Below are 22,406 nucleotides of genomic sequence, written 5' to 3'. Positions count from 1 at the left end.
TGAACCTCATCCTGGAGATCCTCAGCCTGCTGACTGGAAAGGTGAGTGTAATGAAGGGGTTAAATCTGACTGCGCTGTACAGTGGGAGGTATTCAGAGTCACTTTGAGACTTCTAATGTTCTGCTAAAACAATACCAACATCCACACAAGTACTATGAAAACATAAATTGTACGTACCAGTGTTGGAACTGCCAGGGTTGGGGGGCCTCAGCGGGGTTTCTGGCCACAGGACTCTGAGCATCTCTCATACAGCCAGGTGTTGCACTGACAGGTCCTCCTCCCTCGCATGGATTGGAGAAGCGACAGATGATCTGCTACTTCTTTTCTCGCCCCTCTCCTCCTGTGTGCACTGTGGGAAGTGTGAAGCTAAGCAGCAGAATTTGATCATTTGGCTGCTGGGGTTCACCCTTCCCATGGTGCACACAGGAGGAGAGGGGCGGGAGGAGAAGGAGCAGATTGGCTCTCTCCTCTCCCATCTTTGTGACGGAGGAGGAACTATCAGTGCAGGCTCTGAGCTGCATGAGAGAGATGCCCTCAGCTCAGAGTCCTGCTGAGAAGGCACGGATTGGCAGCACTGATGGGGCTGCACTGATGATTAGTGCCATAAATATCAGTGTGAATAATGTACTGACAGTCTTGTCGATTAACCATTTCAGCTCTGGAAGATTTATCCCCCTTCATAACCGGGCCATTTTTTGCTATACGGCACTACGTTATTTTAACTGACAATTGTGCGGTCGTGTGACACTGTATCCAAATAACATGTATTTACTGTATCCTTCTACTCCCCTGTACTGTGTCCCTCTACTCCCCTGTACTGTGTCCCTCTACTCCCCTGTACTTTGCCCATCTTCTCCCCTGTACTGTGCCCCCTCTACTCCCCTGTACTTTGCCCCTCTTCTCCCGTTTACTGTGCCCCTCTACTCCCCTGTACTGTGCCCCTCTACACCCCTTTACTGTGCTGCTCTACTCCCCTGTACTTTGCCCCTCTTCTCCCCTGTACTGTGTCCTCCTACTCCCCTGTACTGTGCCCCTCTACTCCCCTGTACTGAGCCCCTCTACTCCCCTGTACTGTGCCCCTCTACTCCCCTGTACTGTGCATCTCCTACTCCCCTGTACTTTGCCCCTCTACTCCCCTGCACTGTGCCCCTCTACTCACCTGTACTGAGCCCCTCTACTCCCCTGTACCGTGTCCCTTTACTCCCTTTTACCGTGCCCTTCTACTTCCCTGTCCTGTGCCCCTACTTTCCCCTGTACTGTTTTCTTCTACTCCCCTGTACCATGCCCCTCTACTCCCCTGTACTGTTTTCTTCTACTCTCCTGTACCATGCCCCCTTACTCCCCTGTACTGTGTCCCTCTACTCCTCTGCACCATGCCCTTCTACTTTCCTGTACTGTGCCCTCCTACTCCCCTGTACCGTGTCCCTTTACTCCCTTTTACCGTGCCCTTCTACTTCCCTGTCCTGTGCCCCTCCTTTCCCCTGTACTGTTTTCTTCTACTCCACTGTACCATGCCCCACCTCTCCCCTGTACTGTTTTCTTCTACTTCCCTGTACCATTCCCCCTTACTCCCCTGTACTGTGTCCCTCTACTCCTCTGCACCTTGCCCTTCTACTCTCCTGTACTGTGCCCTCCTACTCCCCTGTACTGTGTCCCTCTATTCCTCTGCACCATGCCCTTCTACTCCCCTGTACCGTGCCCTTCTACTCCCCTGTACCGTGCCCTTCTACTCCCCTGTACCGTGCCCTTCTACTCCCCTGTACTGTGCCCCTCTACTCCCCTGTACCGTGCCCCTCTACTCCCCTGTACCGTGCCCCTCTGCTCCCCTGTACCATGCCCTTTTACTCCCCTGTACAGTGCCCTTCTACTCCCCTGTACCGTGCCCATCTACTCCACTGTACAGTGCCCTTCTACTCCCCTGTACCGTGTCCTTCTACTCCCCTGTACAGTGCCCTTCTACCCCCCTGTACTGTGCCCTTCTACTCCCCTGTACCATGTCCTTCTACTCCCCTGTACCGTGCCCTTCTACTCCACTGTACAGTGCCCTTCTACTCCCCTGTACCGTGTCCTTCTACTCCCCTGTACAGTGCCCTTCTACCCCCCTGTACCGTGCCCTTCTACTCCCCTGTACCATGTCCTTCTACTCCCCTGTACCGTGCCCTTCTACTCCCCTGTGTTGATTAGTCTTTGATTTGTGTCATGTATTCTCATTGTATAAAATCTATTATATTGAAAGTACAGTAAAACCTTGGATTGCGAGCATAATTTGTTCCGAAAACATGCTTGTAATTCAAAGCACTCTTATATCAAGGCAAATTTTCCCATAAGAAATAATGGAAACTCAGATGATTCGTTCCACAACCATTATTCATAAGTCTTTCAGTTTATAGTCTACATACAAAGATTATAGCAATGCGATTGGTTGTGTAATCATAAAATGTCCATCCACAAATGGCGCCTCCACAAGGGGATTAGTAGCAGTATGGGGACATTTAATGAAGGTTCAACATTTAGCAACTCACATGGTTGATGATTAAAGAGGCACGTCTAAGTATGCCGGTATCTGGGGTAAAGCTGTCCAAATAGACCATCTTCTGAACCACCAGCTCTCACCACTGTCAGTCTGCAATCGTGACTGGGAAGATTACCCTGCAGTAGAGTGATCTGTAAGCGAGGCTTTGAATCGCTCGTGGAGCGCAACATGGAAGGATATGATGAAGATGGCAGTACGGAGAATGGTCTATGTGGACAGCTTTACCCCGGGTGCCTGCATACTTAGTATTGTATTGCTACACTTAGAGGGGCCTCTCTTCTCTTTTATACCCAGCTGTGACATGACGCTACTTGTATATCAAGACATCGCTTGTATATCAAGTCAAAATATATTTTAAAAATTTGCTTGTCTTGCAAAGCGCTCTCAAACCAAGGTTTTACTGTACTAATAAATATGTTTAATTCTAGCAACTATTTATTATTTTATTTTAGTAAATTTGAGCAGGCTGGTAGGGGCCCCAGTACATTACTTTACCAAGGGGCCCATGATGATATTAAGACATCCCTGTGGGAGAGTGATATTTATCTTTGTATAACACAGAACTGTACAGTAATGAAGAAATCTACTGAAAATGACACAAGAAGGAGATCTCATAATAGGACCACAAGATCCTCGAGAATCCAGAATCCCATCACCATCCCCCCACCTTCATCCCTGATCCCTACAAGACACAACACGCAGAAGGTTCTAGAAGTCACCAAGAAGATGATGGAGCTGCTGACAGGAGAGGTGAGCGGTGCTGAGAATTCTGGGACATTATCCAGTAACAGACAAGGGATGTGTCTGGATGGTGACTGTATCATTGTGTGTGTCAGGTTCCTATAAGATGTCAGGATGTCACTGTCTATTTCTCCATGGAGGAGTGGGAGTATTTAGAAGGACACAAGGATCTCTACAAGGACGTCATGATGGAGAATCAGCCGCCCCTCATATCACCGGGTAAGAGGAGACTTTATTGTAAAGGAGAGAGCAGTACGGAGCAGTACGGAGGCTCCACCTAGATCCCCCATCATCTGATAAACACATAGAAACAATGTATTCAGTCTCAGGAGATGGGAGGCAGTGGTGTTTTAGGCCATCACTAATTGTTGAATACCATGATTATGAGTCCTGACCCATACACTGTATAATATATATTATACATTACATACTCCTGACCCTACACTATATACGCTATGTTGTATATTACATACTCCTGACCCCTGCACTATATACTCTATGTTGTACATTACACACTCCTGACCCCTGCACTATATACTCTATGTTGTACATTGCATACTCCTGACCCCTGCAATATATACTCCATGTTGTACATTACATACTCCTGACCCCTGCACTGTATACTCTATGTTGTACATTATATACTCCTGACCCCTGCACTATATACTCTATGTTGTACATAGTGAGGTTGCAAAAAGACATCAGTCCATCCAGTTCAACCTATGATGTGTGTGTGTGTTTGCTGTAAACCGTACATTGTATACCCTTGTATGTTGTACATTGTATACCCCTGTATGTTGTGGTCTTTAAGGTGCCTGTCTAATAGTTTTTTTAAACTATCGATGCCCCCTGCTGATACCACTGCTTGTGGAAGAGAATTCCACATCCCCACTGTTCTGACAGTAAAGAACCCCTTTGTAAGATTCTGGTACCTCTGGTACCCTTAATAATTTATTTCCTTCCAAATATGCGTCCCACCTTTCTTACTAGGTGGTACGCATACACCTTTAAGACAGATGATGTCATCGCTGAGCGCCGCAGAGTGGCTATTTCAACCGCCAGCGTTCTCACTCACATCATTCGTTCAACCTGCCTTGTGTATCCACATGCTTTCAAGCCTGTCTTGCTGTCGGAACCTCCAGCTAATTACTTCTACCTGGAGCAGACCGGAACCTCGCTACTGATCCCTGTATCTCGCTACCGGATCTTTCCCTCTCTACTGGACCCCTCTACTACTAACATTTACTAGTGATAAGTACCCCACAGGGGAATCCTCCATAACCTTACTTACACTATCTATCATCTGCACTGTTGCATAGATTGCTAGCTCTTGAGTCTACTACCATCTACCATCTGCACTGTTACATAGATTGCTTGCTCTTAAGTCTACTACCATCTATCATCTGCACTGCTACATAGATTGCTAGCTCTTGAGTCTACTACCATCTATCCTTGCACTGGGTTAGTCTATCCTGTAATTGTCATCTGCTGTCCTTACCACCTGTTACCATACTCGATTACTAACCTATCTGCACTCTACCTAATAGCATCTAGTACTCTCCTGAACAAACCTATCAAGTGCTTACCATCTCTATCACTGTTCACACCTGTCCCTTCAGCACATCACCTTCATACTGTCATATACATTCTACCACTCCAGGAACATCTTATTGATTATATATCTGTATGTTGAAGCTGACAGGCCCACAGTGATGAGTCTGGAGAGTTGGATCTGGTTATTCAACACATCTCTACATGACTACTGAGTGGAGATTTTGCAGCTGCATATCCAGCCTACTACAAAAACGCAGGAGCGTTACAGATTGAACGAACCAGAAAAAAAAATGGATTCAGCAGAATTACCCACTCAAGTGACACAATTAACACAACAAGTAAATGCGTTAATACTTGCTCTTACTGAAGTAAAAGAAGAGAATCAGACTCTGACGCAGCAGGTAACCCGTCTCTCACGGCTTACTACTGTTCAGCCCCCTGAACCTAAAATAAACCCTCCCCTAGTGTTTACAGGTGATCGGAAAAAATTTTGTGAATTCAAAAACGCATGTCAACTGCTTTTTTTGTTAAAACCTCGTACATACTCTACTGATCAGATTAAAGTCTGTACCGTTATTTCATACTTAACGGGTGATCCCCGGGCCTGGGCAGACTCTCTCTTTGAGAAAAATGATCAGATTCTCAACTCCTATTCCTTATTTCTAGCAGAACTCGCTAGTTTATATGAAGACCCCAATAGGCAGAGTACTGCTGATATTCAATTAAGGGCTTTAAAACAAGGAAGGAGACCTGTAGAAGACTTTGTAGCAGAGTTCAAAAGATGGACCCTTGATTCAGGGTGGAATGATACATCTCTGCGAACTCAATTCAGACTCGGGTTATCAGAAGCTGTTAAAGACGAGCTCGCCCGAGCGGATTTACCTGGCACCTTGGATGCCTTGATACAACTAAGTATCAACATCGACAGACGACTACGAGAAAGAAGGGCTTAAAAAATGGGAATGCCATTATCTAGTCCTTCTCGGATTTCGGCCGTTGACCCTACTCCCATGGAGGTAGGAACTATACGCCCACCTTTATCAACTACTGAACGAGCCAGAAGGAGATCCAGAAATCTCTGCATGTACTGCGCATCCCCGGATCATTTGATGAGCGTCTGTCCCCTTGTCCGCAAAAAAGAGGGTGAGTGTTCACATGTCTTGCTAGGAGGATTAACGACTTCCTTTTCTAACCCCTATCTTTTTGTTCATTTAACATTACAGTGGGACCAGACTAGGATCACCACCAAGGCTATGATCGACACTGGATCTTGTGGAAACTATATTGATACACGTTTTGTTACCTTAAATAAAATACCTATTATTTCAAAACTTAAACCTGTTGCTGTTAGTTTCATTAACGGTATTCCATTGTCTTCTGGTCCAATCACCAACCAGACACAGGCACTCCTTGCCACTGCCAACGAGTCTCATGTGGAGACCATCACCTTTGATATACTATCCTCACCCCATTTTTCCATTATTTTGGGACTTCCCTGGTTACACACACACCAACCAATCATAGATTGGAAAAGACGGACTTTGGCTTTCCCTTCTCACTATTGTGAGATTACGTGTAACCTCCCATCTTATGGAAAGATCCTGTCTGTGGTGTCAGATGAGATTGCACCACTATGCTATCAGGATCTGTCCGAAGTATTCCTTGAGAAAAATGCTCAAGTGTTGCCTCCCCATAGGGATTATGATTGCACTATCGATCTACTCCCTAACAGCAAATTGCCTTTCGGTCATGTTTATCCCCTTTCACAGGATGAACTTTCTCATCTCAAGGAATACTTGGATGAGAATTGGAAAAAGGGTTCATCAGACCCTCTACTTCTTCCACAGCTGCAGGACTTTTCTTTGTCCACAATAAGGATTCCAGTCTTAGGCCAATTATCGATTATAGGCAATTAAACACGATTACGATAAAGGATCGCTCATCCCTGAACTCATTGAACAAGTGCGTGGGGCTACTTACTTCTCTAAATTAGACCTGAAAGGGGCATACAACCTAATCCGAATCCGTGACGGAGATGAGTGGAAAACAGCATTCAGAACCAGATACGGATTATTCGAATATCTTGTGATGCCATTCGGGTTGTGTAATGCTCCCCCAGCCTTCCAAAGGTTCGTAAACGACATCTTTAGAGACTTACTTTATGTCTGTGTCGTAGTATACCTGGACGATATACTTATCTATTCGCGATCTATGCCTGAACATATAAAACATGTAAGACTTGTGTTGTCCAGATTACTCTCACACAATCTATACGTGAAATTAAAAAAATGCTTATTTCATAAGGAAGAAATATTATTTCTAGGATACATCATATCCAAAACTGGAATTAAGATGGATATGAGCAAGATATCCTGTATTCTGGACTGGCCTATACCAACAACTCGTAAGGCATTACAGCAATTCCTTGGATTCTCAAACTTCTATAGGAAGTTCATCAAGAACTTTTCCGCTATTGTGAGACCTCTCACACAACTGACAAGTATAAAGAAACCATTCAAATGGTCAGAAGAAGCGAATCAAGCTTTCTGCTTGTTAAAATCAAGCTTTACTTCTGCTCCCATACTACGCCATCCAGACCCATCCCTCCAATATATTCTGGAGGTAGATGCGTCAAATTTGGCAGTAGGAGCAATACTCTCCCAACGACCAACAAATACTTCACCACTCCACCCAGTTGCTTTCTTTTCAAAATCACTAAGCAGCCCAGAGGTGAACTACCCAGTGGGTGAAAAGGAGTTGCTTGCCATAAAACTGGCACTGGAGAATTGGCGACATCTACTCGAAGGTACCCAGTTACCAATACTCATATATACAGATCATAAAAACCTTCAATACCTCCAGACTAACAAAACTCTCTCCCACCGACAGGTACGATGGTCATTATTCTTCCTAAGATTCAACTTCCTAGTGACCTACACGCCTGCAGACAAAAATAAAAAAGCGGATGCGCTATCACGATTAATCGAAGATAACTGCGCCGAAATCCCTTCCATTCCCATAATACCCTATGAACGTATTATTGGTGTTGTCCGTTCCTTGAAGGAAGAGATTTTGCACAGTATAGGATTGGATTCACCTCCACCACAACTGAGTACTGATGCAGAAGGCTTCCTCTATTACAACAACAAACTTTACATACCCCCTACTATGCGCACCAAGATCTTGGAGTTGTCACATGATGTGCCCATGGCAGGACATATGGGTATGACGAAAACCCTTAATTTGCTTACCAGGCAGTTTTGGCGGCCTGATATGAAGACATCTGTACAAAAATTTGTTTCTTCATGTGACATCTGTGCAAGGTCCAAGATCGACACTACAAACCATCTGGTCTACTCTGCAGTCTACCAATACCCCAGGTTCCATGGGAAGTTGTGTCCTTAGACTTTATAGTAGAACTACCACCTTCTAAAGGATTTAATACCATTCTAGTGTCAGTGGACCACTTGACAAAGATGGCACATTTCATTGCTATCCGTAGACTACCTTCGTCTAAACAAACAGTGGAACTACTGATGAAACATGTGCATGGAATTCCAAAGACTCTTTTGTCCGACCGTGGTTCACAGTTCATCTCTAAATTTTGGCAAGCACTTTGTCAAATATTATGGATTGAGCGAAAGCTCACTTCTCCCTACCATCCTCAGACCAACGGACAGACTGAAGAGTCAACCAGTGCATTGAGCAATATCTATGTTGCTATACATCATAACTACAGGATGATTGGGTGGATCTCCTCCCTCTGGCGGAATTTGCTTACAACAATGCAACCCACAGTACTACTAAGCAAAGTCCGTTCTACTTGAATTATGGGTTTCATCCCACTCTTCTTCCACCACGCATCCTGCCATCAAGTAACCCAGTAGCCTCGGATTATCTTACCCAAATAAAAGACTCTCTGGGTTTACTCAATACCACTATATCACACGCTCATAGTCAACAAAAAAGGTACTACGACCTTCGTAGAAGACCTTCTCCTCAGTATGCTATTGGGGACCTTGTTTGGCTATCAACAAGAAACTTAAGATTAAAGATCCCTAGCAAACAACTTGGACCTCTATTTTTGGGACCCTTCCCAAACTTATTGGAAAAGCTGCAGTACAGCTCACCTTACCAGCAGATCTTAAGATCCATCCCATCTTCCATGTGTCGCTACTGAAGCCCCATGTTCCTAACCAAGGAATAAGGCCTACCATCTTGCCTCCACCTCCAATACAAGTTGAAGGCGGAGAAGAATATGAGATCAAAGAGATTTTGGATTCTCGCATCCATAGAGGAAGACTCCAGTATCTCATAAGATGGAAGAACTATGGACCCCAAGACGACACCTGGTTGGATACCTCTGATGTTCATGCACCTAGGCTTATACGAAGGTTTCACTCGAAATACCCAGAGAAACCAGTGCTATAGGCCTTCCGGAGCCGGCCTTAAGGGGGGGGGGGGTACTGTAAGATTCTGGTACCTCTGGTACCCTTAATAATTTATTTCCTTCCAAATATGCGTCCCACCTTTCTTACTAGGTGGTACGCATACACCTTTAAGACAGATGATGTCATCGCTGAGCGCCGCAGAGCGGCTATTTCAACCGCCGGCGTTCTCACTCACATTGTTCGTTCAACCTGCCTTGTGTATCCACATGCTTTCAAGCCTGTCTTGCTGTCGGAACCTCCAGCTAATTACTTCTACCTGGAGCAGACCGGAACCTCGCTACTGATCCCTGAATCTCGCTACCGGATCTTTCCCTCTCTACTGGACCCCTCTACTACTAACATTTACTAGTGATAAGTACCCCACAGGGGAATCCTCCATAACCTTACTTACACTATCTATCATCTGCACTGTTGCATAGATTGCTAGCTCTTGAGTCTACTACCATCTACCATCTGCACTGTTACATAGATTGCTAGCTCTTGAGTCTACTACCATCTATCATCTGCACTGTTACATAGATTGCTTGCTCTTAAGTCTACTACCATCTATCATCTGCACTGCTACATAGATTGCTAGCTCTTGAGTTTACTACCATCTATCCTTGCACTGGGTTAGTCTATCCTGTAATTGTCATCTGCTGTCCTTACCACCTGTTACCATACTCGATTACTAACCTATCTGCACTCTACCTAATACCATCTAGTACTCTCCTGAACAAACCTATCAAGTGCTTACCATCTCTATCACTGTTCACACCTGTCCCTTCAGCACATCACCTTCATACTGTCATATACATTCTACCACTCCAGGAACATCTTATTGAGTGTGTATATATCTGTACATTGAAGCTGACAGGCCCACAGTGATGAGTCTGGAGAGTTGGATCTGGTTATTCAACACATCTCTACATGACTACTGAGTGGAGATTTTGCAGCTGCATATCCAGCCTACTACAAAAACGCAGGAGCGTTACACCCTTACGTATTTTGAGGTTAAACCGTTTTTCCTCTAGTTTTAGTGAGTGGCCACATGTCTTATTGTATTCCCTTTCTCTGAATAGTTTGTTCTTTATGCTCGGGTCATCAGTACAGTATTTGTACATTGATATCATATCCCCCCTCAATCGTCTCTTCTCCAGAGAGAATAAGTTCAGTGCTTGTAGTCTTTCCTCATAGCTGGGATCCTCCATTCCCCTAATTATTTTTGTTGCCCTTCTCTGGACTCTTTCCAGTTCCAGCACATCCTTCCTGAGGACCGGTGCCCAGAACTGGACAGCATACTCCAGATGTGGCCAGACCAGAGTCTTGTAGAGCGGGAGAATAATCTCTTTATTTCTGGAGCGGATCCCCTTTTTCATACATGCCAGTATTCTGTTGGCTTTGCTTGCAGCGGCTTGGCATTGCATGCCACTGCCAAGCCTGTTGTCCACCAGTACTTCCAGGTCCTTTTCCATCCTAGACTCACCCAGAGGTTCCCCCCCTAGTAAGTAGTTTGTGTTCGTGTTTCTGATGCCCTTTACATTTTTCAACATTAAACCTCACCTGCCATGTAGTTGCCCACCCCATTTATTTGTTCTTGTAAGGTTACCACATCCTGCATAGAAGTTATTGCCCTGCTTAGCTTAGTATCATCCGCAAATACCGAGATTGTGCTAGATATCCCCTCCTCTAGATCATTTATGAATAAATTAAACAGGATTGGTCCCAGGACAGAACCTTGGGGGACCCCATTTTCCACACCCGCCCAATCTGAGTACTCCCCATTAATCATCACCCTCTGGACTCTCCCCTGGAGCCAGTTCTCTATCCAGGTACTCACCCTATGGTCCATACCTACCTTCCCTAGTTTGTACAGTAAGCGTTTGTGGGGAACGGTGTCAAATTCCTTTGCAAAGTCCAGATACACCACATCCACAGACCTTCCTTTATCCAGATACACCACATCCGCAGGCTTTCCTTTATCCAGATACACCACATCCGCAGGCTTTCCTTTATCCAGATACACCACATCCACAGGCCTTCCTTTATCCAGATACACCACATCCACAGGCCTTCCTTTATCCAGATACACCACATCCACAGGCTCTCCTTTATCCAGATACACCACACCCACAGGCCTTCCTTTATCCAGATACACCACATCCACAGGCCTTCCTTTATCCAGATACACCACATCCACAGGCCATCCTTTATCCAGATACACCACACCCACAGGCCATCCTTTAACCAGATACACCACATCCACAGGCCTTCCTTTATCCAGATACACCACATTCACAGGCCTTCCTTTATCCAGATACACCACCTCCACAGGCCTTCCTTTATCCAGATACACCACATCCACAGGCCTTCCTTTATCCAGATACACCACATCCACAGGCCTTCCTTTATCCAGATACACCACATCCACAGGCCTTCCTCCATCCATATACACCACATCCACAGGCCATCCTTTATCCAGATACGCCACATCCACAGGCCTTCCTATATCCAGATACACCACATCCACAGGCCTTCCTTTATGCAGATACACCACATCCACAGGCTCTCCTTTATTCAGATACACCACATCCACAGGCCTTCCTTTATCCAGCTACACCACATCCACAGGCCTTCCTTTATCCAGATACACCACATCCACAGGCCTTCCTTTATCCAGATACACCACATTCACAGGCCTTCCTTTATCCAGATACACCACATCCACAGGCCTTCCTTTATCCAGATACACCACATCCACAGGCCTTCCTTTATCCAGATACACCACATCCACAGGCCTTCCTTTATCCAGATACACCACATCCACAGGCCTTCCTTTATCCAGATACACCACATCCACAGGCCTTCCTCCATCCATATACACCACATCCACAGGCCATCCTTTATCCAGATACGCCACATCCATAGGCCTTCCTATATCCAGATACACCACATCCACAGGCCTTCCTTTATCCAGATATGCCACATCCACAGGCCTTCCATTATCCAGATACACCACATCCACAGGCCTTCCTTTATCCAGATACACCATATCCACAGGCCTTCCTTTATCCAGATACACCACATCCACAGACCTTCCTTTATCCAGATACACCACATCCACAGGCCTTCCTTTATCCAGATACACCACATCCACAGGCTTTCCTTTATCTAGATGGCAGCTCACTTCATCGTAGAAGGTTAATAGATTGGTCTGGCAAGAATGATTTTTCATGAATCCATGCTGATTTCTACTAATAATTAGGGATGATCGAACTTTTGAAAAGTTCGGTTCGACCAGCACACCCGAATTTCCTGAAAGTTCGGTTCGGATTCCAGAACCCCATTGAAATCAATGGGACCCAAACTTCTGGAATCAAAAAACACCATTTTGAAACCCTAAAACCCAATACATGCCCCTAAAAAGTGCCTAGGGTTCTGGGTCATGCCCCAGGGACTATTAATCACACAAAAAAAGTTCTTAAAAATTGTCATTTTTGATAGAGAGCCAATTATTGAAAAAATTATTGAAAAAAAAAAAGAGATTTCTTTGGATTTAATGTCTGGGGGGTCTAAAAAGTGTACCTGTGAAGTTTCAGCTCTGTATCATGTCCAGAACCAGAAAAAAAAAAAAAGATTGTTTGTCTTAGAATTAATATAGAACAGGGATATGGCTCCGCTATTTTCACACCTTGCCGGTTTTGTAGCAAGCGTTTTTTTGGGCATTTTTTGGGGGTCTTTGGAGGCAGGCATAACATCAGAACTTCTGTGTAGTGGTATATATACTGTGAGGGATTAGCTCGGTGGCGGGTGTGGATGACCCCTTGGGGGGTGCGTTTTCCCAGAGAGGTAGCCGACAAGTGCTTGCAAACAAACAGTGTGGTTTATTAAATGGTGTTTTCTTCACCAGGCTGTATGCAGCAAAACATCCAAAATAAAATAAAACAGAAAATAAATCCTTGCCTCTGTGGGCGGCTACCTTCTCACAACTGGAACCTGCCTAAGTGTCTGTCTCCAACCTACCGTCGGGCAGACTTCCTTGTCCTACAGCGGACACTCAATAGTCCTTTTATAATAGCTTCACAGGGCAACACAGTCCTTTTGTTTCTTTCACATCAACAGTTCGTCTTCTCACCTTTGAGACGTATTCACCCTTGGTTACCGTCCCGGGCACACATCACTCCGGGGGGTCTTCTCCCAGGCCCACACATCCTGTCGGGAGGCACACGCTGACTGTCCTCCTGCTCCCAGCCCACATGGCTTCAGGACACAGCTTCTGGAGGCAGCAAACAATAGGACTTTCTCTGAACAAATTATAGAGCCTTAACTCCCTCATTCTGAACAGGTGAAGGCCTTTCAACTTCCTGCTGGCTAGCTCTGTAGCCAACACCCTAAATTAATTAATGGACTTTCTAAATCAGGTGGAAATGTATCTCCTTCCTGTGACTACATTCCCAGATTTAGCTGACTTCCTGTCACATACCCCCCCCTCTTGTTTCAACCCTAGGGTTGGGACACAGATTTCCAGGCACGCATGTGTCAAGCACTGCTGACTCACTGATAAGCCTCCTATTATCCTCAAGCTTCCGGATGAAACTGTTTTGTCATCTTCATTGACGGATTTCTCATAAATGCCACACAGTTTGTCTCTCATCTCATATACACATTCTTCAACTGCATTTTTGGCATCATTTTGCTCCTTCTCGTTTCTGTCATCTTCATTGACAGCTTTCTCATAAATGTCAGACAGCTTGTCCCTCATAACCGTCTGTCCAATCCACCATGGAGGTCCGTGATCCATAGGCAACTCAATTGGGCTAGTCTTAATGTCTTCAACATTCTTAAGACGCCTCTCTCTGCAATCCATAAATGTTTTCCACAAAACTTTGAGAACCTTTGCTTCACTAAGCTTTGTTCCAAGTAGGGACTCTTGACATCCCTCTGTGAATTGAGTTGCCTCTCCATACATCTGTACACAATCATTGACTTTTTGTTGTAAAAGGGAATGATCTTCCTTCTTGAGCTTTGCTTGCTCTAAGATGCTGTGCAGAGGATTTTCCAATTGAGACAACAGGCTGTCACACATTTCTTCAAAGTGACCCCTGTTCCTTTTCCCAGAGATATCAATATCATTCACCAAACATTTCATATTCATAGGCAGATCTGAAGCATTTGCACTCATCAACTTCTTAAACTTTTCGCCCTCCTGAGCGAGTCGCAGTAAAGGCCTACTATTTGATTTGATATTCAGTTTATATTTCTTGCCAAACTCTTCACAGAAGAAGCCAACCAGAACATCATCAACTTTCCTTCCACCAACATAGGGGTCAAAGGCAACAACACAGTTGAACCCAGCGATCTGGGTGGTATCCATTATAGACCTCCTCTCTGCATCAGTGAAGAAGCATGGAACTGCAACACATTCTTTTACAGGTTTCTTCAATGCACTTTCTGCTGAACTATTTGACCGCTCAAGGTCACCTAGTTCTTTTTCTCTATCTGAATTCCACATGGAATGCATCTCAAGATCACGATCAAACTTCTGCCACCCGTCTTTCACCAGTTCCATTTTGGAAACACTCCCTGAAAGGCACTTATTCATTTGCTTCACGTTTTCACCAACAGCCTTAGTTTTCTCCACTAGGTTTTCAGCCTGAACTGAGAAATCACCACATTTCTTACTCAGCTCCTTTGTTTGCTGAAGTTCTAATGATACATTTTCCAATGCTTGAAGTTTTTGAAGGAACGGTTTATTCCAAAGGGGTGATTCAAGCCACATGTCGTCACATTTCTGAGGCTCACTCAGGACAGACCCCAAAACACTGATCCTTTTAAAAACTGCATCAGGCACACTATCCCCTCTTTGGGACAGATCCTCTGTTGCCTGGAATTCCTCTTCCAGTTCCTGCAACGGAATCTTCATCTCTTCTACTTGCTGTTCTAAGGCTCGCTTAGACTTTTCTAGCTCCTGAACGCTTTTCACAACATCATCCTTGGAGCTGACCAATTCTTCCATTTCTGTACGCAGCTGTTTAACACTTTCTAGTTCAGCCTTACACTCTAGAGCTTCCTCCAAAGAGCGAGCCAAGAACAGGGCTTTGCTCTCGTTATCACGCACCTCCGTTTCTGCACGTGCGCGTTCTTCTGCATATTTTGCAGACACATTCTTCTCTTCACCAAGCATCTGATCAAACTTCTTTTTCACATCTTCAACACACTGTAATGAACCAACGCTTTCTTCCATGCGTTTTTTCATAACCGCTATCTGAGCTTGCAATGTTGCGACTTGCTCTGATAGGTTTTTCTTTGCTTCCGCCTCCTCTTTTAATTGTTCCAGGAAGCCATTTTTCTCATCTTCCATTTGTTTGAGCTTTGTGCTAAAACTCAGCCTTTGACACCTCTCTTCCTGTAAGAGTTCCTGCGTGTCTTGCAGCTGCGATTCCAAGATAGAAAAATCTTCCGCAATTTCTCTAGATTTGCTGTCTGCTTGAGAAAGCTGATTTGTAACATTGTCCAACTCAACCTGCAGTCGGTTTGCCTTCTCTGACAGCTTAGCACACAATCGGTCACCTTCTGACACCTTGACTTGCGATTCCAGAAGCTGTGCCTCTACTTTTTCCCTCTTATGTTCACAATCTTCTTTTCCCTGCATAAGAGCCTTCACCTCATTGGCTAGCATCTGGGAATAAGAATGTAATTCTGCCACACAGGCTTCTTTCTCCTTTAACTGCTGCTGGACACGTTGGGCTTCCCCTTTCCAACTTTCACAGTCTGCACGTAATTCATCTACCACATTGCTTAAAGTAGTGAGCTCATACACAGTACTCAGTAATTTAGCCTCTCTTTCACTTTTCTCTTTGTCGCTGAGAGACAATGTCGCTTCCAGAGCAACATTCTGTTCCTGCGACTCCTGCAGGTCTATTTTTGTAGCTCCCAAAGACTGAAGACTTTTTTCCAGCTGATTACGCAACTCCAACATATCAGCCATACTTTGCTTCTGCAAAGTCTGAATTTCACTTTCCTTTTCCATGAGGATGGTATCTTTCTCCATTATAGTCTCTCTGCGTTTTTGCAACTCGACCAAAAGAAGAGCAGTGGATTCTTCCCACTGTAACACATGAGACTTGAGTAGTTCATTTGTTTCCTGCAAGTTTCTATGCTCCATTTTAAGCAATTCCAAGGCTTGTTCCTTTTCTTCCATTTTTCGTTGCAAGGCATCCAACTCAGCCCTGCACACATACTCGGTTTCCTCCAAACCGATGGCCTCCATTGGCTGCTGGCGTCTCTGTTTCCAGCCTGCCATGCTCTCTTGATGAGCCTTTTGTTGAGCTGCAAAGCTCTGCTGAAAATCCGCATTTGCCTGCTGTTGAGCTGCATTTGCTTGCTGTTGAGCTGCATTTGATATAATCAGATGTTTCAACATCTCCTCCATTTTGAGTTTACTTTTCATCTGAGCACACTGCGTCTCCATAGCAGTTTCATCAGTGTTGCTAGGGACAACAACCTTCCTCTTTAGTAGACTCTCTTTAGGCATGGATGGGGCTGGTTCAGACGGCAACATCCCCTCCATCCATAGAATCCGGTCTCTCATTTCATCTATCTTTGCATTCTTCAGGCGTTTTGAACGCCCCATCTTCAATAACTCCACAAACAAATTTTTCACAGTCCAGCAAAAATTTTTCAGACCACTGTCTCTTTAACACATGTAGTTTTTCTCTCTCTCTTGCAAGATCTCTTTTCCTGCACACACAGTTTGTGCAGTCACTTGCACCAGACACAACAAAGTTCATCAAAAAATTTTGAGACCCCTGTCTCTTTAAAACACTTTTTTTTTTTTTTTTCTGTCAGGATCTTCTCTCCTGCACACATAGATTGTGCAATCTCATGCACCAGACAAAGTTCATCAAACATTTGCACTTCCTTGCAGGGATCTTCGCTTCTGCCCACTGCATACCTCCACCATATGTGAGGGATTAGCTCGGTGGCGGGTGTGGATGACCCCTTGGGGGGTGCGTTTTCCCAGAGAGGTAGCCGACAAGTGCTTGCAAACAAACAGTGTGGTTTATTAAATGGTGTTTTCTTCACCAGGCTGTATGCAGCAAAACATCCAAAATAAAATAAAACAGAAAATAAATCCTTGCCTCTGTGGGCGGCTACCTTCTCACAACTAGAACCTGCCTAAGTGTCTGTCTCCAACCTACCGTCGGGCAGACTTCCTTGTCCTACAGCGGACACTCAATAGTCCTTTTATAATAGCTTCACAGGGCAACACAGTCCTTTTGTTTCTTTCACATCAACAGTTCGTCTTCTCACCTTTGAGACGTATTCACCCTTGGTTACCGTCCCGGGCACACATCACTCCGGGGGGTCTTCTCCCAGGCCCACACATCCTGTCGGGAGGCACACGCTGACTGTCCTCCTGCTCCCAGCCCACATGGCTTCAGGACACAGCTTCTGGAGGCAGCAAACAATAGGACTTTCTCTGAACAAATTATAGAGCCTTAACTCCCTCATTCTGAACAGGTGAAGGCCTTTCAACTTCCTGCTGGCTAGCTCTGTAGCCAACACCCTAAATTAATTAATGGACTTTCTAAATCAGGTGGAAATGTATCTCCTTCCTGTGACTACATTCCCAGATTTAGCTGACTTCCTGTCACAATACACACACACTTATATGTATATATACACCTACACATATATAGGTGTGAAAGTAGCAGAACACTATACTTGCGCAAATGAAATAATTAACACTCATATGGCTTCTCTGCTATAACACCTATATATGTGTGTATGTGTATAATACATATAAGTGTGTGTGTATGTATACCCCTATACAGAAGTTCAGATGTTTTGCCTGCCTCCAAAGACCCCAAAAAAATGCCCAAAAAAAACGCCTGCTGCAAAAACACACCTGGGCGTTTTGTAGCTTGCGTTTCTTTGGGCATTTTTTTGGCGTCTTTCGAGGCAGGCATAACATCAGAACTTCTGTGTATGGGTATATATACACACACACATGCATGTATATATACACATACACATATATAGGTGTGAAAGTAGCAGAACACTATGCTTGCGCTAATGAAATAATTAACAGGCATATGGATTCTCTGCTATAACACCTATATATGTGTATGTGTATAAATACATATAAGTGTGTGTGTATATATACCCCTATACAGAAGTTCAGATGTTTTGCCTGCCTCCAAAGACCCCAAAAAAATGCCCAAAAAAAACGCCTGCTGCAAAAACACACCTGGGCATGAGCACAGGGCCCACTAGAGGACGTCGGGCCCTCAGGCCACCCTCATGAAGTCTGTTTCTGATTGTTTGGTCAGAGACATTCACACCAGTGTCCTGCTGGAGGTCATTTTGTAGGGCTCTGGCAGTGCTCATCCTGTTCCTCCTTGCACAAAGGAGCAGATACCGGTCCTGCTGATTGGTTATGGACCTTCTACGGCCCTGTCCAGCTCTCCTAGAGTAACTGTCTGTCTCCTGGAATCTCCTCCATGCTCCTGAGACTGTGCTGGGAGACGCAGCAAACCTTCTGGCAATGGGATGTATTGTTGAGCCATCCTGGAGGAGTTGGACTGCCTGTGCAACCTCTATAGGGTTCAGGTATGGCCTCCTGCTACCAGTAGTGACACTGACCCCAGCCAAATGCAAAACTAGTGACAAACACTCAGGAAAGATGAGTAGGAAAAATGTCAGTGGCCTTCACCTGTAAAACCATTCCTGTTTTGGAGGTCGTCTCATTGTTGCCCATCTAGTGCACCTGTTGGTAACAACCCCCTCTGCTACTTGACTGAGCAGATGAATATCCCAGCAGGAGTTTCCCTGACTTGATGCTATACTCTGATTATAAAGTGTTGAGCAGTGTATATGAGTGTGGAAAACTCTTGGTAATTTTTCTTGTCTTCTGACAGACGGACTCTGTGGTGGGAATAGAAGGACATTGGAGGAAGATGTGACTACAGAAGATAATGACATGGCATCTTCTCCAGAAGTAAATCCCGTTCCTCATAATATACATGACAGACCTCACCATTGGAGGAGATCATTGGAATCACCTGATACTTCACATAGTCCTCTAATATCTGACAGTGCAGACGGGTGCGGGAAACCATCTCATCTCAGGGAATCTTCTTTATACCATACAGGAGAGAATTCATTGTCATATTCAGAGTGTGGGAAATGTTTTAGTCACAAAGGAAACCTTCTTAGGCACCAGATAATTCACACAGGGGAGCGTCCCTATTCATGTTCAGAGTGCGGGAAATGTTTTACTCAGAAAGGAAGTCTTCTTAGCCATCAGAGAATACACACAGGTGAGCTTCCATATTCATGTTTAGAGTGCGGGAAATGTTTTATTCGTAAAGAAAACCTTATTAGCCATCAGAGAATACATACAGGTGACCTTCCCTATTCATGTTCAGAGTGCGGGAAATGTTTTAGTAAAAAAGGACACTTTCTTCTGCACCAGAGAACTCACACAGGGGAGTGTCCCTATTCATGTTCAGAGTGCGGGAAATGTTTTAGTAATAAAGAACGCCTTCTTAGGCATCAGAGAATACACACAGGTGAGCTTCCCTATTCATGTTCAGAGTGCGGGAAATGTTTTAGTAATAAAGAACGCCTTCTTAGGCATCAGAGAATACACACAGGTGAGCTTCCCTATTCATGTTCAGAGTGCGGGAAATGCTTTAATGATAAAGGAAACCTTGTTAGACATCAGAGAATACACACAGGTGAGTGTCCCTATTCATGTTCAGAGTGCGGGAAATGTTTTAGTAATAAAGAACACCTTCTTAGCCATCAGAGAATACACACAGGTGAGCGTCCCTATTCGTGTTCAGAGTGCGGGAAATGTTTTAATCATAAAGGAAGCTTTCTTAGCCATCAGAGAATACACACAGGTGAGCGTCCCTATTCATGTTCAGAGTGCGGGAAATGTTTTAATGATAAAGGAAGCCTTCTTAGGCATCAGAGAACACACACAGGTGAGCTTCCCTATTCATGTTCAGAGTGCGGGAAATGTTTTAATGAGAAAGGAAGCCTTCTTAGACATCAGAGAATACACGCAGGTGAGCGTCCCTATTCATGTTCAGAGTGCGGGAAATGTTTTATTCGTAAAGGAAGCCTTCTTAGCCATCAGAGAACACACACAGGTGAGCTTCTCTATTCACGTTCAGAGTGCGGGAAATGTTTTAATGAGAAAGGAAGCCTTCTTAGACATCAGAAAATACACGCAGGTGAGCGTCCCTATTCATGTTCAGAGTGCGGGAAATGTTTTATTCGTAAAGGAAGCCTTCTTAGCCATCAGAGAATACACACAGGTGAGCGTCCCTATTCATGTTTAGAGTGCAGGAAAAGTTTTAATGAGAAAGGAAGCCTTCTTAGACATCAGAGAATACACGCAGGTGAGCGCCCCTATTCATGTTCAGTATGCGGGAAATGTTTTAGTCAAAAAGGAAACCTTCTTAAGCATCAGAAAATACACACAGGTTAGATTCCTTGTTAATATTCAGAGTGAGTGAAATGTTTTAATAATAAAGGAAGCCTTCTTAGCCATCAGAGAATACACACAGGTGATCCTCGCTATTCATGTTCAGAGTGCGGGAAATGTTTTGCACTTAAATGTTTACTTTTTAGACACCATAAAGTACATATAGGAGAATGTCTCTAATCTTATGCAGAGTGCGGGAAATGTTTTACTAAGAATGAACACCTTCTTACACACTGGTGAGCGCCCTTTTTAATTTTACGAGTGCGGGAAATGTTTTCCAAACAAAGGTTTATTTCTTTGAAACCATAAAGTTCATATGGGCGAGCGTCCTCATTCATGTCCAGAGTGCGGGAAATGTTTCACTCCTTATGTACGTTTTCAAACAGCAAAGAATTCACACTTATATTAGAGGCTCAGTTTTTATGTTCAGAGTGCGGGAAAGTGTAAAAATAAAGGAAATCAAAGGAAACATCAGAGAACACCCCCTGCTGGTACTACGGAAAATGGACGCTGCATTGTAACGGGTGGAACTGTTTAGTCCATAAACAAATGTGAAACCCCCACATTCCACTCGGGGTTGGTTTACACCCGCATCGCCCTCTGACCCGCTGTGGGGTTGACAGGCAGCTGGGAGCCCTTATGTTAACCCGTTATCTTCCATTGGTGAACCTTTTCTATTGGTTGCTTCATGTTGTTGCTCCTCTTTGATTTATTGAAGTAGCCGGCTTTTTATTGGTCCAACCAATGTATGATTATTAATACATTTGACACATTTGTAAATTCTATTATAAAAGATTTAAGCTTTATTTTCTTCATATCATTACTGTGTGGTAATCACTTATTCTGAACTTGTACAATAAAAACTCTTCGTACAATATTCTGTGCCGAGTCTTCTTTTTTTACCAATGATTAGGTGATTGGTGATTGGAATGTGATCAGTTCATAGAGAGTCATCCATTGGGGTTTTATTAATGAGATGGAGAGTGGAGAAGGCACCACATTGACAAGCCATTGGAGGCCCTTTCTAAAGCCCTAAACTTTTTGGCAACCTGTCTGACATTAGTCTTCCAAACTCTATCTCACTGAGCTAAGGCCAGAAGAGTTCCAGGAGTCCTTCTCTGTCCACAGTTCCCAAACCAAAAGGAGACATCCACCACATCTTCAATCTTAAGGCCCTAAATATATAACATGTATATATATTCAGGTTTGCCGTTATGTTGAGGTTGTTAGAGTGTCCCTTTAAGGCTGCTTGCAGAAGAGGATCGGCTTTCACAGAAAGTGTGCAGACTGGATTGTAGGAGATGTAGTTCTAAACTGAATGCAGACTGTTGTTCGGATTGCTGAGGAAACTATACTCCCAGGGAGCATTGGGCGAGTGGAGGATCATGGGAGAGTCAACAAACCTATATGCTAGACAGTGAGTGCGTTCGCTTGCTTGCTTCCGGGACTCAGTGAGAAGAGGTCAGCCTGAGAGGTGTGCTGGGACACTGTTGGTGACAGAGGCCCAGGGCGTGTGGCCTTGAGAGAGAGAGAGGAACCCATCCTCAGTGGTGGGGATGCTGGTAATCACACAGCGGTGATAGATCCATTGGAGCTGAGTAGATACAGGGTGAAGCTGAACTGACTGACCAGGAAAGCCGAGCAC

General features: G+C 44.5%; 2 protein-coding genes across 2 annotated transcripts in view; one reads left to right on the top strand and one right to left on the bottom strand.

Moving 5' to 3' along the window:
- Positions 1 to 22,406, top strand: part of LOC309550242 (uncharacterized protein) — a gene marked incomplete at both ends in the record, with an annotated part of 302,087 nt that overhangs the window by 190,987 nt on the left and 88,694 nt on the right. The window lies entirely within an intron of this gene.
- LOC309548821 (uncharacterized protein) overlaps positions 1 to 22,406 on the bottom strand; it is a 110,713-nt gene that overhangs the window by 41,693 nt on the left and 46,614 nt on the right. The window lies entirely within an intron of this gene.

Source organism: Pelophylax lessonae, assembly GCF_965119305.1.
Source record: "Pelophylax lessonae genome assembly, chromosome: 3".
Classification (NCBI taxonomy): Eukaryota; Metazoa; Chordata; class Amphibia; order Anura; family Ranidae; genus Pelophylax; species Pelophylax lessonae.
This window is presented reverse-complemented; position numbering and strand designations above follow the sequence as displayed.